Below are 18688 nucleotides of genomic sequence, written 5' to 3' on the forward strand. Positions count from 1 at the left end.
TATGGTCCTATTGGCAAATCAGGAAGGAATAGCTGGTGTGGGACCAGTGAAGAGATTATAAACATTTTGCCCAATTAATTATTATTAAATGTTTTAAACATACCAAAAAAGGTCACACAATGGCACAATGAGCACCTCTCTATAGCAACTATCTAGATTCCACAATTGTTACCATTGTGTTATATTTGCTTCCTGTCTCTATGCATGTTTGTGTGTACGTATATCTTTTCTCAACTATTTAAAAGTATGTTGCAGATATCATGACAATTTACTCCTCAATACTTCAGCATGCATCTCCTAAGAATAAGGTTGTTTTCTTATAAATCCACAATACTACTATCACACCTTGAAATTTAATAATTCCCTAATATCGGAGTTAGTTCATATCCAAATGTACCTGATTTTACAAATAATGTCTTTTATAGTTGGTTTTTAAACCAGGATCCAATCAAGTAAAATATCTGTTTTTAGATATGTAGTTTCGAATTACTGTTCAAATTTAGATGTTCAGCAGACAGTTCAAAGTGCAAGCCTGGAGTTCATTCAAAAGGCAGTCTCCAGTTAGAAAGGACATTAGAAAATGATGAGCTTCCATAAGAAAGGGGAGAAAAGAGATGAGAAGCTATTGAATGGAGTTTTAGTGAATCAAAGGAAGGAAAAAAGAAGCTGACAGTATCCAATATTGCAAATCAGATGAGGTGGATAAGGTCTGAAGGAAAATCCATTCACTTGGTAAGCCAAATCCTGTGGACGGCAGTTCTGGCAACACAGGAAGTCAGACTACAAGGGGTTAAGTACAAGTGAGTTGTGAAGAACTAGAACTGAGTATAGTCCTCTCTCCAGAAGTTTCCAGTAGAAAGGAAGTAAAGAAGTTACGTGGACCAGAGTTCCCATTTTTCTCCGCACCATGAGCCTTTTTCATATTTCTCTCCCCTTACTAGCACCACTACCCTGGAGGCAATGTTTGCAAAGTTACTGTTTATCAAATGGTGTTTAATGATAATGGAGTTCATAATTTTTCTTAATCTAGGCTAGTTGCTCACTAGAGCTTCTCATTATCACAAATCAGAGTTCCCCTGAAGGGAACAGTTGGTAAGCAGTATAGTTAAGCCCTGGCAAAAGGGGGGAAAAAAAACATCATCTTCTCTAAAACACAATGGAAAAAGAGACAAAAGTTGAGGTAGAGAGGGCACCCACAGAGACAAATTTAAGCTGTAAGCATGAGAAAAAAGATGTTGAGGAAACACTGTCAAAGGACCTCAAGCTAAGTCATGTGATGAGGGTATGAGGAATATGTTGAAAATATATGGAAAATAATTGAGAAAGCGGCTGGGTCAAGTATGAGAAAGTAGAAGTCAGATTAGCAAGTTGCCTGTTTCAATTCAACAAATATTCCTTGAGCCTTTGTCACAGCCCAGGCACTCTGACAGGCCCTAGGTTACAAAGACACACAAATCCAGATTTCACCTCCTTTCTAAGAAGACATAGCACCTCCCTGCCTTGGTACTCATGACAAAACACTCTGCTGCTTTTCTTCCTGGTTCTTGACCCTCCTTAATTCACTTGGCTGGCCCCTTTTCTTCTGTAGCTCCCTTAGAATTTAAGGCTTAAATGTCTTTGGATCACAGGTTTTAGTCCTAGGCCACCTGCTCTTCTCATTTTACACGTTCTCGATGGGTGCTCACACCTACTTGTACTGCTTCAAATAGAAGCTCTCTTTTGTTGACTGTCAAACCCCTACCTCCAGCCCACTGTCAAGAGCCAGAGTTATATAACGAAGGGAAACAAATGAATATTTAAAATAAAAACGAGCTGTGGCCATTTCTCTTCTAGGGAGTACTATTCCTATCAGTGGTGAAATAACTCATACCCCTTCTTCTCCATACAGAGATGTGGTGGCTGGAGGAAGAGAGGAGGGACGATTGGGGAGAACTCAGAACATACAGACCACTGTTAGAAGAAGACATTATGAATCTTTGGATGTTCAAATATGGCTTGAAATAAGCAACTATAAAGAAATTTTGCATAATAAAATAGGAGGCTTGGTTTTGTTTTACTTGTGTTTGTTTCCATTGCTAGGAGGCACTGAGAGAGACAAAGTAGAGAGGTCAAAGCAATTTAGGAGGAGGCTGCCACTGAGGTTGACAGGTTGGCCCAGGGCTTCTCAAGAACAAGGATGACAGTTATTCATTTTAAAATTGCTCTGCATTGCTGCCACCGAACCCCCTTGCATCTCCACAAATCACTGAGTCAAACCTGCTGCATATACAATGGCCTTGTGTGATTGAGTTTTTGGTCTGGGCTTTGTGAAAATTAAGGCGAAGTAGCTGAGTTCAACAGCTGGGGTAATGTGGCACAAAACCAGGGCAGAAAAATGATCCATCAACTGAACCAACTCAGCAGAGGCAAGAATTGAGGTCTAGAGGCAAGGAGGAAAAACATTAATCACCCCCTCAAGAATCTACTGAGACTTAGGGAAGGATGTAGAGTTCCCACTGCATGTGGAATGTGGTTTGAATCATTTCCATTTGAATTTCAAAGGCCAGTGTATCTCAGCAGACTCTAGTTACACAGAAATCCAAGCAACTGCAGGACATACACACTTGGAGCCTGCCCATGGGACACCAGCTGCAGAACGTCCACAACTGACCTCATGCTCTCATCACCCTCTCTAAAACCTGCTCCACCTGCACTTTTCTGTATTTTAATGAATGGCAGTTACCACCATTTACCCAGTTTTCCATGTCACTCCTCCGTATCCCTCTCCCCTTACATATCATCAAACACTAAGTTTTATTATTTTTACCTCCATAAATACCTATTAAATTCTGACTCCCTCCCTTCAGTCCCTTGATTCAAGCCCCCAGTGTCTCCAGTCAAGACCTCACTGATTTCAATGCTTCCATTCTCACCCTTCCACAGCCCCTTAACCTTGAAGTCACTGAAGTGTTCATTCCAAAATGCAACCAGATCATGAAACCCCCCTGCATAAAATATTGGGATGATCACTCATTGTCCTGGGGATAAAATAAAGTCCAACTTCCTCTTTATCGGATGTCATGTGCAAATAATTTCTCTCATTCCATAGGTTACCTTGTAGTTTTGTTGGTTGTTTCCTTTGCTGTGCAGAAGGTTTTCATTTTGATGTAGTCTGAATATTTTTGTTTTTGTTTCCATTGCCTCAGGAAGCATATCTTAAAAGAAGTTGCTCCATCCAATGAAAAAGAAGTTATCGCCTGTGTGCACTTCTAGGATTTTAATGGTTTTAGGTCTCACATTTAGGTCTTTAATCCATTTTGAATTTATTTTTTTTATAGTGTAAGAAAGTGGTCCAGTTCCATTCTTTGGCATGTTGCTGTCCAGTTTTCCCAACAGCATTTGCTGAAGAGATAGTCTTTTTCCCATTGGATATTCTTTTCTGCTTTGTCAAAGATTAATTGACTATACAAAAGTGTGTTCGTTTCTGGGTTTTCTATTCTGCTCCAATGATCTGTGTGGCTACTTTTGTGCCACTACCATACTGTGTTGATTACTACACCTTTGTAATATAACTTGAAGTCTGGAATTGTGATGCCTCCAGCTTTGCTTTCTTTTTTCGAGGTTGCTTTGGCTATTTGGGGTCTTTTATGGTTCCATACAAATTTTAGGATTGTTTGTCCTAGTTCTGTGAAAAGTGCTGTTGGTATTTTGACAGGGATTGCATTACTGTGTAGATTGCCTTGGGTAGTATAGACATTTTGACAATATTTGTTCTTCCAATCCATGAGCATGGAATGTCTTTCCATTTCTTTGTGTCATCTTCAGTGTCTTTCATTGGTGTTTTATAGTTTTCAGAGTACAGGTCTTTCACCTCTTTGGTTAAGTATGTTCCTAGATATCTCATGTTTATTGGTGCAATTGTAAATGGGATTGATTCCTTAATTTCTCTTTCTGAGGCTTCATTATTGGTGTGTAGAAGTGCAACAGGTTTCTGCACACTGATTTTGCATCCTGCAAGTTTACTGAATTCATTTATCAGTTCTAGCAGTTTTTTGGTGGAGCCTTCCAGGTTTTCTATATATAGTATCATGTCATGTGCAAATAGTGAAAGTTTTACTTCTTCCTTACTGATTTGGATGCCTTTTCTTTCTTTTTGTTGTCTGATTGCTTTGGCCAGGACTTCCAGTACTGTGTTGAATAAAAGTGGTGAGATTGGACATCCTGTCTGATTCCTGACCTTAGGAGAAAGGCTCACAGTTTTTCCCCATTGAGGATGATGGTAACAGTGGGTTTTTCATATGTGGCCTTTATTATGTTGAGGTATGTTCCCTCACAACCTACTTTGTTGAGGATTTTTATCATGAATGGATGTTGTACTTTGTCAAATGCTTTTTCTGTATCTGTTGAAATGATCATATGGTTCTTATCCTTTTTCTTATCGATGTGATATATGACATTGATTGATTTGTGATTAGTGAACCACCCTTGTAACCCAGGAATAAATTCCACCTGATCGTGGTGAATGAGTTTTTTAAATGTATTGTTGGATTCAGTTTGCTAGTATTTTATCAAGGATTTTTGCATCTATGTTCATCAGGGATACTGGCCTGTAGTTCTCTTTTTTAGTGGTGTCTTTACCTGGCTTTGGTATCATGGTAATGCTGGTCTCACAGAATGAATTTGGAAGTTTGCCTTCCTCTATTTTTTGAAATAGTTTAAGAAGAATAAGTATTAATTCTTCCTTAAATGTTATACAGAATTTCCCTGTAAAGCCATCTGGTCCTGAACTTTTGTTTGTCGGGAGGTTTGGGGAGGGCATTTTTATACCTTTATTTGAAAATCAGTGGGTACTTTTCATCCACTTTAACTATCTGTAGATTTTTTTAAAGTTGTGACAAGTACATAGGTAACCAACGTATAGAGCTTGTTTGGTGCATCTTCATTATTGATACATTTTCTGGACAACTGCACATGAATACAGTATGAAACATTCTTTATTCCTTTGGCCCAGACAGCTTTGTTGAGTCTAGTATCAATGTGTACATCTGTAGTTCCCATCTCCTTAATGGGAAATTTCCAGTTCTTTGAGTGCCCAAGGGACATGCTTCTTGAAACCCATTCCACGGATGCAGTTGTGAATGTTGATTGTATATCCCCTGGTCATTACCTTGTCGATGGCAGAATAGCCATCCTCACTATCCTTCTTTGCAGGAGCAATTCTGCAAGGCCCCAGTTGGAAAGGAAAAGCACGAAGTATTGTGGGAGAAGCTATTGGGAGGTTTTGATTACTGACTCAATTTCTTTGCTGGTTATTGGTCTGTTCAAATTTTCTATTTCTTCCTTTTTCAGGTTTGGTAGTTTATATGTTTCTAGGAATTTATCCATTTCTTCCAGGTTGCACAATTTGTTGGCATATAGTTTTTCATAATATTCTCTTATGATTGTATTTCTGTGGTGTTTGTTGTTATATCTCCTCTCTCATTTGTAATTTTATTTATCTGAGTCCTCTCTCTTTTCTTCTTGATAAGTCTAGCTAAAGGTTTACCAATTTTATTGATTTTTTTCAAAGAACCAGTTCCTGGTTTCATAGGTCTGTTCTATGGCTTTTTTAGTTTCTATATCATTTATTTCTGCTCTAATCTTTATTATCTACTTCCTTCTGCTTGTTTCAGGTTTTCTTAATTGTTCTTTTCCTAGCTCCTTTAGGTGCAAGATTAGGTTATTTGAGATTTTTCTTGATTTTTGAGATAGGCCTGTATTGCTATAAATTTCCCTCTTAGAACCACTTTAGCTGCATCCCAGAGGTTTTGGACCATTATGTTTTCACTTTTATTCAAAATATATAAAGAAGTTATAAACTTAACACCCCAAAAATCAAATAATCCAATTAAAAATGGGCAGAAGACATGAAAAGACATTTCTCCAAAGAAGACATTCAGATAGCCAACAGACACTTGAAAACATGCTCAACGTCACTCATCATCAGGGAAATGCAAATCAACCCTACAATGAGATATCACGTCACACCTGTAAGAATGGCTAACATCAAAAATGTAAGAAACAACAAGTACTGATGAGGATGTGGAAAAAAAGGAACCCTTGTGCACTGTTGATGGGAATGCAAACTGGTGCAGCCACTCTGGAAAACAGTATGCAGGTTCCTCAAAGCATTCAATATAGAACTACCTTATGATCCAGTAATCACACTACTGGGTATTTACCCAAAGAATACAAAAACATTAACTCAAAGGAATACATAGGCCTATATGTTTTTAGCAGCATTATTTACAAAAGCCAAAATATGGAAGTAGCACAAGTATCCATCACAGAAGTGGTGTGTGTGTGTGTGTGTGTGTATACACACACATGCATACATACATATATGTATATACATACATACAATATATATATACAATACATGCATTATACACATACACACACACACAGTGGACATTATTCAGCCATCAAAAAGAATGAAATCTTGTCATTTGCAATGACGTGATGGAACTAGAGAATATTATGCTAAGTGAAATAAGTCAGTCAGAAAAAGACAAATACCATGATTTCACTCCTATGTGGAATTTAACAAACAAAACAAACATAAACAAAGGGGAAAGAAGACAGAGAAACCAAGAAGCAAGCTCTTAAGTGTAGAGAACAAACTGATGGTTACCAGAGGGGAGGTAGAGGGGATAAAGGAGAAATAGGTGATGGGGATTAAGGAACGCACTCGTGATGAGTACCAGATGTCATATGGAAGTGTTGAAACACTATATTGTACACATGAAACTAATATGACACTGTATTTAACTAAATAGAATTTAAATAAAAACTTTAAAATAATAAACCGATAAATAAATCCATAAACCAACAAACCAACAAACAGATGAACAAACAAAGTCGAACTTCCTTAGGTCCTTTATGATCCGGTTCCTACTGGCCTTCCCACCTTCACCATGGTTCCTTCTTTCATCTGGACTCCCTACTGCAGTAGCACAGAACTACTTTCCGTTCCAAGACAACTTCATGTTCTCCTTCTCACCTCTTAGGTTTTGTGCATGCTGCTTCCTCTTTCTGAGGCATTCAGTGTACTCCTTCACCTCGCTAACTCGAAATCAACTTTCAGGTTTCAGCCTAGATGTCATTTCTTCCAGGAAGGCTTCCCTGACTATCCTGTCCAACTAGTCTGAGTTATATGGCTCTCCTATATGTTTTCTTAGCAACTGGAGTTTCCCCTATCATATTGCTTACCACTCTCTACGTTAATTCCCTATTTATTTTCCTGTATCTCCCCACCAGCTTGTAAGCTCCTGAGGGCTGGGGTCATGTGTGTCCATCTGGTTCCCAGCTATATCCCTACTATCTACCACAAAGTTTGGCTTATAAAAGCCAGTAAAGAACTCCTTACTGATTGAGTGAATAACATGCATGAGATATTTTATAAGTTATGAAGCACCTTGTCTCATTTTAACTTCACTGCCCTGGGAGACAGTATCACCGCAAAACAAAGCACCATGTTACTGTTACATTTAAGCTGACATAGACTATATTTGTGAAGTTTTATTTAAGTAACAATTAACTGAAATATTAACAAATCACACTTTTGGACAACTTTAAAGGAAATCTGACTTATACAAATCCTTCAAAAACAGTGTAATAATAACTAACTGCTTACAAAGTATCACAAAGGAAACGTTACCCTGTTATGCCTTTTAATAAATATAGGACACTCTGCTATGCATAACAGAATATTTTTGCATTCATAAATGTGCTAAAGTCCCAAAAAATGCTTAATACTCTTAAGTGGATTAAACATGCCTTCTGTGATCTGATTTATATGGTGAATGTGCCAAGTCAAACCTTCCTCCACAGAGCAATCAGACTGTAAACTTCAGCTGAACTCTGATAAAATTATCATATTTCCAAACTAGTGGAGTCCAAATTAATGAGATTTTGCTTTAAGCTCTTCCTATGAAAGGGCCAGCCAATCTTTGTTGAACATTTTAAATGTATCAAAATGTTCTAAAATCATACTATTTAATATAGTAGTCACTAGACACATGTGGCAGAACGTGGCTAGTGTGAATGAGGAATTGCATATTTAATTTTACATCATTTGAAGTAATTTGAAGTTAAAAACTAAAGCAGTATGATTTTTTACATTGATTATATGTTAAAATTAAGATATTTTGGATATACCATGTTAAATAAGATATTAAATTATTAGAATTATTTTTGCCTATTTATTTTTACTTTCTGACATGGCCATTAGAAAATCTTAAATTCCATACCTTAGTTAACATTACATTTCTATTGGACTTCACTGTTTCTATTGGACTTTTACATGCTCCACTGTTCAACTCAGATAGGAAAAAGAAATGTACAGTTTAGGTAAAATGGTACTTGCAATTTATTTTTAAGTTAATTTTTTTTAAAGATTCAGAGACAGCATGAGTAGGGGATGGGAAGAGAGAAAGAGAGAGAGAGAGAGAGAGAGAGAGAGAGAGAGAGAGAAGATCCTAAGCAGGCTCCACACTGTCACTGCAGAGACCAATGTGGGGCTCAAACTCACAAAGCCGTGAGATCATGACCTGAGCCAAAACCAAGAGGTGGACGCTTAACTGACTGAGCCACCCAGGTGTCCTGGTACTTGCAATTTTTAAATGTTGTGTTATTTATCCTCAAAACTGAGTTAAACTCTTTGGACTAGATGACATCCTAATACCTAGAAAATGCTAAATGCCTTTCCAACCCATAATAACAGCAGATTATAAAGCATGCTCTAGGAGAGTGTAACTGAGCATTTATTTACCTAATTATACTACCACATTAGTTATACCAATTTATCTTTTTTCTTTATGTTTATTTTTGAGAGAGATTGTGTGAGTGGGGGATATGCAGAGAGAGGGAGGGAGGGAGGGAGGGAGGGAGGGAGAGAGAGAGAGAGAGAGAGAGAGAATCCCAAGCAGGCTCCTCACTGTCAGCACAGGGCCCCATGTGGGGCTTGAACTCACAAAACCACAAGATCATGAGCCCAAACCAAGAGTCAGATGCTTAACCAACTGAGCCACCCAGGTGCCCCCTCCCCCTTTTTCAAGGAACATAAATTGTTTTATTTTTGTAATTGTTGCTTTTGTTTTGTTTTTTTATCATCTGTATGTCTGTTGATGAATCTTACCTTCAATGTGCAAAATATGTAAAGGGATACTGCTCTGGTTAGAATGGACACAGAGTGTGATCAATGGCCTCCCTCTGCAATAAGCCACAACCCTAACACTGCAACCGTCCCCCTACACATACACACATACCTCTCGTGCCTCTGGCACCTCAGCAGAATCCTAGGGCCCTGCCATAATAAACAATGTAAACAACACTTCTCTACAACACAGCCTAGAATTGGGAAGGAGACAAAAAGAAACCTTGAGCATTCAAATGGGATGTGTCAAATTTCAGATGTTTCTGTTCCCACGCTTCCTTCTTATTAGTGCTCTCTGCAACCTTACAGAATCTGTTCATTCCCTCTTCCTGCATACACAATTCTAACATGTTTGGTTGTGGTTTCCCAGTGAACAGAATATCAGCTGCAGGAAAATGGAAGATGGACACGGTGTAGTTGGGAGGGGGAGGGGGAAATGCCGGGGGACCATGTAGCCAACGAGGAAAGAAGAGATTCTTCCAACTGGTAGCTCCGAGGAATGAAAGCAACATGGATAATTTCCCAAAGCAGGAACCAGAATTTACATACTCTAGTATGACAAGCTGGGGCCACTGAGTATAGGGAGTTGTCTCACACCCCTTAATAGTTCCTTTGGAAAGCACTGTCTCAGGACACAATAAAATCACTGATGCTCATATTCACCCTTAAGCTTTAACAACAGGATCAGTATGGTCTATTCTATTCAGTGTATAAGTCAGAGGAGTATACAATTCATTTAAGCAACCTGTCCATAAAAGAGACTAAAATAGGCGTGCCTGGATGGCTCAGTCGGTTAAGCATCTGACTCTTGATTTGGGCTCAAGTCACGATCACATGGTTCATGGATTCGAGCCCTGCATCAGGCTCTGCACTGACAATGTGGAGCCTGCTTGGGATTCTCTCTCTCCCTCTCTCTCTGACCCTCCCCAGCTTATTCTCTCTCTCTCTCTCTCTCTCTCTCTCTCTCTCTCTCTCTCAAAAATATATATAAATAGGGGCACCTCGGTGGCTCAGTCAGTTGAGCATCTGACTTTGGCTCAGGTCATGATCTCATGGTCTGTGAGTTCTAGCCCTGTGTCAGGCTCTGTGCTGACAGCTCAGAGCCTGGAGCCTACTTCAGATGCTATGTCTCCCTCTCTCTCTGCCCCTCCCCTGCTCATGCTGTGTCTCTCTCTCTCTCTCTGTCAAAAATAAACATTAAAAAATTATATATATGTATATATATATATATTTAAAAAGGAGAGAAACTAAAATAAGTCAAGCTTTAGTACTTAAAGAGTAACATCCTACCTGAATAACTCACATATGTGAAATAGCTCATTTCCTACCAAAGTTTGACAAATGAGGTGTTACAAGGAAGGAAGGATGCCTCCATGAATCACAACATATAACTAACATACATCTCCAGTCAACACATGCTTGAAAGCATTCTGTGCTTATGGACTGTGAACTTGGCAAAAGAACAGAAGACTTGCTCCTGTAATTCATTCATCCCAAATGGAGATAAGCTGAGTCTGCGTTCTGACAAGTATTTCCTGAATCAAAGTATCTGTCTGGGAGCTGGGTCCAAACTGCTGTAACACTGCAGACTTGTGTAATACAACAGATAGCTTTCAAGGCTGGGGGGGTGCAGGGAGTGGGGAGAGAAAGGGATGGGGGTAATCATGGGAGGCCCCAAAGGGAGACCATTTGGGAATGGAAAAGAGCATGCAAGGAAAGTAATAGCAACTTGTCTGCCAATAAGAAATCATTGTGGGTCTATGCGTTTAGCCCTGGAGCCCACCAGCCCACCACAGCTATTGGCATAAAAGGAATATGTTCAAGAAACAAAATGTCCTTCAGACAGCACTTATTATTCTTTCCCCTGGGAGTATGCTGAACATGTGGGCAATATCATGCAACCTTTGATATGATCCAGATTAGAAGCAACTGGCAATAGAACTTGACATTTCTCTTTTGCTGGACTTATATTTCAAGACCTCTCAGGTGGTGTGACATAAACAGGAAAGAATGTGTTTGGTAGAAGGGTGTTGGCATACAATGAGTCAAGATAATTGGTCTCCTTAATAAAGCTACTATTCTTTTGGATATGACCACCACAGCAGCCTAAGAAAAGTGCTATTATATGGCCACTGTGATGGCAATGATTTTCCTTCTCTATTGATTTTCCTTGTATATATTAAACATACAGTTTAAATGCCTTATGAGGTATGTTTAAGGAACACAAGCAAGAATCAAAATAAGTTATTTCTTATAATAGGAAGATCATCAGACTAAGAAACAGGAGGTTTGTTGTGCATCTTTGGGTAAGACAGCTTGCCAATATCTCCTGCCATACAATGAAGAGACCTGATAAAATGAACTCTGTGTGTCTCCTGTTACAGTTCTGGTAACATCTAGGATACGGTGCACAGAAACCCTCATGACTGCCATAAGACAGAACTTGTGCCATGATCCCACTGACACACTACCATTGCTACATGGTGTCGGCTTAGGGTGTCTAGGACAGAATGTCCTTTGTGACTGATGGCAGTATACTCTCTGGATGTCTAGATGTGGCTGGTAACATGCCAAGTTTTAATGGACTGTCCAATTGTTCTGATGGATTTTATGAAAAGATTAAGAATATCCTATCTCATAATGCCTTCCACATTCCCCTCCCTGGGAGTCCCCTCAGTTACCTTGTTTGGGGACAGTCTTACTTCCCTTGTGACTCACATCTCAATCATTAATTCATACAGGGCAAGGACAAACTGCTGCTAGTATCTTCTGCCTCCATCCAAGCATCACTCACATATGAAGAGGGCTTGTTTTGCCATTTGTACATTTTAACTCTTTATCCCCTTCCTGAATTGAACAATTCCACCGTAAGACAACAAAACTACAACTAACAGTTAATGGAATGCTAATGCCTAGGCTTGTACATGACACCAATTTACATGAACACTTACTTCCAATTGAAAGTTTATTTTAATACAATAAATTAGAGAAATCCTTCCTTTGTCTCCCCCTAAACTGATTAGCACCAGCAATTCCCCAAACCCTAGTCAGTGAGGGTGAATTTCAAGAGAAATTCAATCCATGGCAGCCAAAATTCATCTGAGAGCTTTGAGCTTCCTATGAATTGATACACCATGTTCTTATGATTGTTTTCAATATAAACCTGCATATATGTGAGTAGGTATAACATGGTTGACATTAGTCAAATAATTAGTGAGGGGGCACCTGGGTGGCTCTGTCAGTTAAGCATTCAACTTCAGCTCAGATTATGATCTCAGTCTGTGAGTTCTAGCCCTGTGTCAGGCTCTGTGCTGACAGCTCAGAGCCTGGAGCCTGCTTCGGATTCTGTGTCTCCCTCTCTCTCTGCCCCTGCCCCACTCATGTTCTGTCTCTGTCTCTCAAAAATGAATAAATGTTAAAAAATATTTTTTAAAAAATCAGTGAGGCTCTCATGCTGAATAAACGAGCTCCCAGGACAGGATTAATTATTTCAGGAACTGCCTTAACTCTTTCATTCCACTAAGTTTCCATGTCATAATTAGTAATGTTCAATAAATTATATATCTTTTTAATTAATTTATTTTTTAATTTACCTCCAAGTTAGTTAGCATATAGTACAACAATGATTTCAGGAGTAGATTCCTTAATGCCCCTTACCCATTTAGCCCATCCCCCCTCCACAACCTCTCCAGCAACCCTCTGTTTGTTCTCTATATTTAAGAGTCTCTTATGTTTTGTCCCCCTCCCTGTTTTTATATTATTTTTGCTTCCCTTATGTTCAGCTGTTTTGTCTCTTAAAGTCCTCATATGAGTGAAGTCATATGATATTTGTCTTTCTCTGACTAATTTCACTTAGCATAATACCCTCTAATTCCATCCACATAGTTGCAAATGGCAAGATTTCATTCTTTTTGATTGCCGCATAATACTCTATTGTGTATATATATACCACATCTTCTTTATCCATTCATTTGTCAATGGACATTTGGGCTCTTTCCATACTTTGGCTATTGTTGATAGTGCTGCTATAAACATGGGGGTGCATGTGTCCCTTCAAAACAGTACACGTGTATCCCTTAGATAAATGCCTAGTAGTGCAGTTGCTGGGTCATAGAGTAGTTCTATTTTTAGTTTTTTGAGGAACTTCCATCCTGTTTTCCAGAGTGGCTGCCCCAGCTTGCATTGCCACCAACAATGCAAAAGAGATCCTCTTTCCCTGCATCCTTGCCAACATCTGTTATTGCCTGAGTTGTTCATGTTAGCCATTCTGACAGGTGTGAGGTGGAATCTCATTGTGGTTTTGATTTGTGTTTCCCTGATGATGAGTGATGTTGAGCATCTTTCCATGTGTCAGTTGGCCATCTGGATGTCTTCTTTGGAGAAGTGTCTATTCATGTCTTTTGCCCAGTTCTTCGCTGGATTCTGTGTTTTTTGGGTGTTGAGTTTGATAAGTTCTTTAGAGATTTTGGATACTAACCCTTTATCGGATATGTCATTTGCAAATACGTTCTCCCATTCTGTTGGTTGCCTTTTAGTTTTGTTGATTCTTCCCTTTGGCGTGCAGAAGATTTTTATTTTGATGAGGTCCCAATAGTTCATTTTTGCTTTTGTTTCCCTTCCCTCCAGAGATATCTTGAGTAAGAAGTTGCTGCAGCCAAGATCCAAGAGGTTTTTGCCTGCTTTCTCCTCGAGGATTTTGATGGCTTCCTGTCTTACATTGAGGTCTTTCATTCATTTTGAGTTTATTTTTGTGAATGGGGTAAGAAAGTAGTCCAGGTTCATTTTTTTGCATGTTTCTGTCCACTTTTCCCAGCACCACTTGCTGAAGAGACTGTCTTTATTCCATTTGATATTCTTTCCCTCTTTGTCAAAGATTAGTTGGCCATACATTTGTGGGTCCATGTCTGGATTCTCTATTCTGTTCCATTGATTTGAGTGTCTGTTCTTGTGCCAGTACCATACTGTCTTGATGATTACAGATTTGTAATACAGCCTGAAGTCTGGGATTGTGATGCCTCCTGCTTTGGTTTTCTTTTTCAAGATTGCTTTGGCTATTTGGGGTCTTTTCTGGTTCCATACAAATTTTAGGATTATTTGTTCTAGCTCTGTGAAGAATACTGGTGTTATTTTCATAGGGATTGCTATTCATATTTTTAAAGGCTTCATAATTTACAAAATCAATTCCCATTTTACAGATGAGAAAATCAAGGTACAGAGAACTGGTGAAGTAATTTCTTCCATTTGTTAATGTTCTTAATATCTTTTGTACCTGGAGCAGTGCTGACTGCTATTATCAATAACTCAATACCTCACAGCATGGAATGGCACCAGCTCATTTTAGATTCTTTTTTTTAGATGTTTTCAGTTCCTCATCCCACTTCAGTCAATTAATAAGCTCTACTGGAATAAAGCTCTCCTTATGACATTACCAGTATTAATACAACAAAGAAAACAGCCAAATCATATATTGGTATGAACTGTGCGACTCAATGGCAATGTTCCTACTATATTACATGGCTCTGTGTCTTTACACAATTAAGCCATTTCCTCTGCAGCTTCTATCCATTCCCAAACAACAGACGGCACAATCAGTCCTCAGTGCAAGTGTGACGACACCGGCAAGTCTTTCCATTGCATCTCAGTGGCATTCCTCCACTTCTTTATGTTCCCTGCACTTCCTGTTCTAAACTTTCTTTCCATCAAAGCAGAAAAGGACCTGATATTGTTTTAGGAGACAATAGATATGTTCTGGAAAGGCCCTTTCAGCCTTGGCTTATGAGGAACCTCTCTCCAAATGTATAAGCCAGAATCCAAGGCCTACTGGCCAGCTCCTGTTCCCTAAGAATGTTAGCAATATTAGCATTTCTGTATAAAGGGCTAAGGAAAGGGAAAGTAAAAATTAGCATATCAACTATTTTTCTCTCCCTGGTCTGTGCGTGGATGCTTCACTGGCCCAAATTTTGCTTATCAGTCAGTGCTATACTCCTCTTAGGGCAAAATATAGCCACAAGAATTTTCATAGTAAGGGGTTTAGAATAGAAATAGAAATTTTGAGCTAGAAATGATCGTAAAGATGTTCTAGTCCAGGCTCTTCATTTTAGAGATGAGAAAATGTGAGACTCCCAAGATAGAGAGTAGCCTGCCCACACACGGCCTAGTGAGTGGCAGGGAACAGACAGCATTTGGGTGACCCAGGTTTGCTCTCATACCCTACCTACTCTGACAAGTCAGAGTCTCTCTGGGGCTTGGTCACGAGCCAACTGAGGCTCTGGGGACTGCTGCAGATCCATCCTAAGGATGGAGGCCATCCTTAGGTTTGTCTTGTTTGGCAAAAGAATTATGTTTATTATTAAACAAGAAAACAGAAAATATAGAGAAGCAAAAATAAAAGTAATTCCTAATCCCACCACCTCTGGAATTGCCACTGCTAACATTTGCAAGGTTTTTCTGACAGTGATTTGAATCTCTATAAGTCTTTTCTCCAGTTAACAGTGGCAGGGCCATTAGGTCATTGCATCATATTCTATCCAAAAAATAACACTTACCCAATCATCTTTCCAACACCTTACAGCACTAAGTTTATTTCTGCCTCAGGACCTTTGCACTAGCCATTCCCTTGGTCTGGAATACTTCTCTTACACCTTCTCGGGCTGGTTCCTTCTTGTTATTTCAGGTTTCTGTGCCTTCAGAAGAACCTTCCCTTACCAGCTTCCTCACATTATAGCTCAATCATTCCCAATCAGATTACCCTATCCTATTTTCAACATAATATTTATCATCACCTGATATTTTCTTCTTCATTTCTTTAGTCCTTTATTGTCTGTCACCTTAACTAAGCTGCATAAAGACAGAGATTGTATGTGTCTTCTTCATCATCAGACTGTCCAGCACCTAGCACAGTACCTGATATACATTACGTAGTCAGTAATGGTTTGAAAAATATGAGTGATAGTTTGAAGTAAAAGTTTTGAAATAAATGAGTAGACATGTACTTTGGGTTGTACTATAATTTAATTTAAATTAGCCATAGCATTGGAAACATCTTGAATTCATGGAATACCACATGATACAGGCAACCTGAATAAACAAATGGTGAAGTTTGCCTTTTGTAGTACTTCTATATTCAACTGAAGCTTTTGAACAAGCATGTTTCTCATAAATAGTTATAATTGCTACACCTTTTAATCGAGGTAAATATGAAATTCTATCCCTAAAAGTGTACTGTAAGCCTAAACATTCATGGTCAAATTTGACCTGATCTCTAGCACAATAAGTACTCAAACAGTTTCTCTTCCTTCAGGAAGCAGGACTTTTTTGATATATAAAGCCCACTTGTCTAAATCCAATCTAATATGAGGGAAAGACAGGATAATTTTACCTTTGAGGCCTATATTCAATTCGACTGTAATCTTTTAAAAAGTAACAAACATCAGAACTTTCTTTAAAGGCACAAAATTATCCCATTGTAGGTAGGTATTTGGGAGTCATGTCTAATCTAACCTTTAGAGAGTAAATGGCCAATAACCATTGGCAATAACTGAAGGCATGGGCTTTGTAATCAAGAGTCCTGGCTCAAGTCTAACATTCACCATTTACTGATACCTTGGGCAAGTGGCTTTAACTTCTTTTAAACTTAGTTCACTTATGTGTAAAATGAGTAATAGTGCCTACCTCCCAAATAGGCTGTAAAGATGAAATAACATATACATCACTCTGGAAGGTACCTACTACACAGCAAATACTCAACAAATAGTAGCTAGTATGACTCTATGGATAGAATATATAAATATATATACACGTATATATATATATAATATGGTAAAGAAGTTATATATATATATATGTGCGTGTGTGTGTGTATATATATACATATATATATATATATATACGTACATAATTTGGTAAATTAAAATGCTTATTAAGACCCACTTAGTATGAAGTAGGAATCATCTAAGACATAGGAAGAGTCTGTCGTGATTCTATTTCTCAAGAAGTTCACACCTATGTGCAGGAGATAAGATGAAAACACAAATAGCTAGAATCCAAGGTAGATCATGGCTAAATGCTCTAAAAAGTAAAGTTGTATGGTTAGAATTCTTCTGGTTGCAGATGCCAAAAACCCAATCCAAACCAACTTAAGCATAGAATGATAGATTGGCTCTCAGAACCAAAGAATCAAAGAATGGGCTTACACTGGAGACCTCATGCTACTGAGTTACATAGGTTCTCTCCCTCTCCTATTCCTGCCAAAGATCACAGATTTTTGCTTGACTCCATTCTTTCCTAATACAGTAAGAATTCCTCTTTGTTATAGAAATTAGAGCTACAATTGGCCTTCAATTCTAATCCTTCTAACTTACCCCTGACAGATCAATATGGCCAGGATGATGGAATATTATGATTGGCTTGGTTTTGATTATCTATCCACCTGTAAACTGCAATGAGGGCAGAAAAAAATTCCCCAAAGGAAGGTGGGACAGGTTCCTGAAAAGAGATAAATAACAAATGTGTAAACAAAAGACAAGTATTGGTAAAAATGTGAAGCAATTGGATGCTAAATGGTGTAGCTGCTATGGAAAATAATGTGGATGTTCCTTAAAATTTTTTAAAGAGAACTAACATATGATCCAGAAAGCCCACTTCCAGGTATTTATCCAAAAGTATTAAAATCAGAAACTCAAAAGGCACTCTCATGTTCACTCTCATGTTCACTGCGGCATTATTCACAACAGCCAAGATGTGGAAACAATCTAAATGCCCATCATCAGATGAATGGATAAAGAAAATTTTGTGTATACATATAACAGAAAATTATTCAGCCTTTTAAAAAAAGGATAAAACTTCAGGACATTATACTAAGTGAAATAAGCCAGTCACAGAAAGACAAATATTGCATGGTTCCAATTACATGAGATATATAAAATAGTCAAATTCACTGAATCAAAGAGTGCAGTGGTGGTTGCCAGGGGCTGGGGAGGGGAGAAAGGTGGGAGTTACTAATCAACAGGTATAAAGTTTCAGTCAAAGAAGATGAATAAGCTCTAGAGATCTGCTGTCAAACATTTTACTTATAGTCAACAATAATGTGTTGTTATACTGTACACTTAACATGGGATCTATTCACTCAAATTTTTAAGTATTCTTAGCACAATAAAAGTTTATAAAAGAGGAAATGTCAACTGAAACAATGACCAGATAATACTAGTCATATTACATCATGCCAAACAGTCCTGCATTTTTAGTATGAATATATTTGTTATTATTATATCACTGGAAAAATGCTTAATATCAAAACAAGTGATATTTCTCTCATTTTCTTGTCCATTATTTATCTGGGAGGAGCTGGAGAGAAATCCAAAATTTAAAAAAATATCCTGACTATAACAGACTCAATCTCTATCAGATTCTTGGTGACCTGGAAGTCCTGTGTAGTCAGTGCGTCAATTAAAAGGTAGAAATAGGTTACATTTCTCTTAGAAGACTTTTAACCAAACAGAAAAACCAGTTAATTCT

The 18688-nt window shown here is 38.3% G+C and overlaps 1 pseudogene; it reads right to left on the reverse strand.

Annotated features, from left to right (window-relative positions):
• Window positions 1-4808: 4808 nt before the first annotated feature.
• LOC125157082 (60S ribosomal protein L31-like) overlaps window positions 4809-18688 on the reverse strand; it is a 92009-nt pseudogene continuing 78129 nt past the window's right edge.

Source organism: Prionailurus viverrinus, chromosome X, assembly GCF_022837055.1.
Source record: "Prionailurus viverrinus isolate Anna chromosome X, UM_Priviv_1.0, whole genome shotgun sequence".
In the NCBI taxonomy this organism is placed as follows: domain Eukaryota; kingdom Metazoa; phylum Chordata; class Mammalia; order Carnivora; family Felidae; genus Prionailurus; species Prionailurus viverrinus.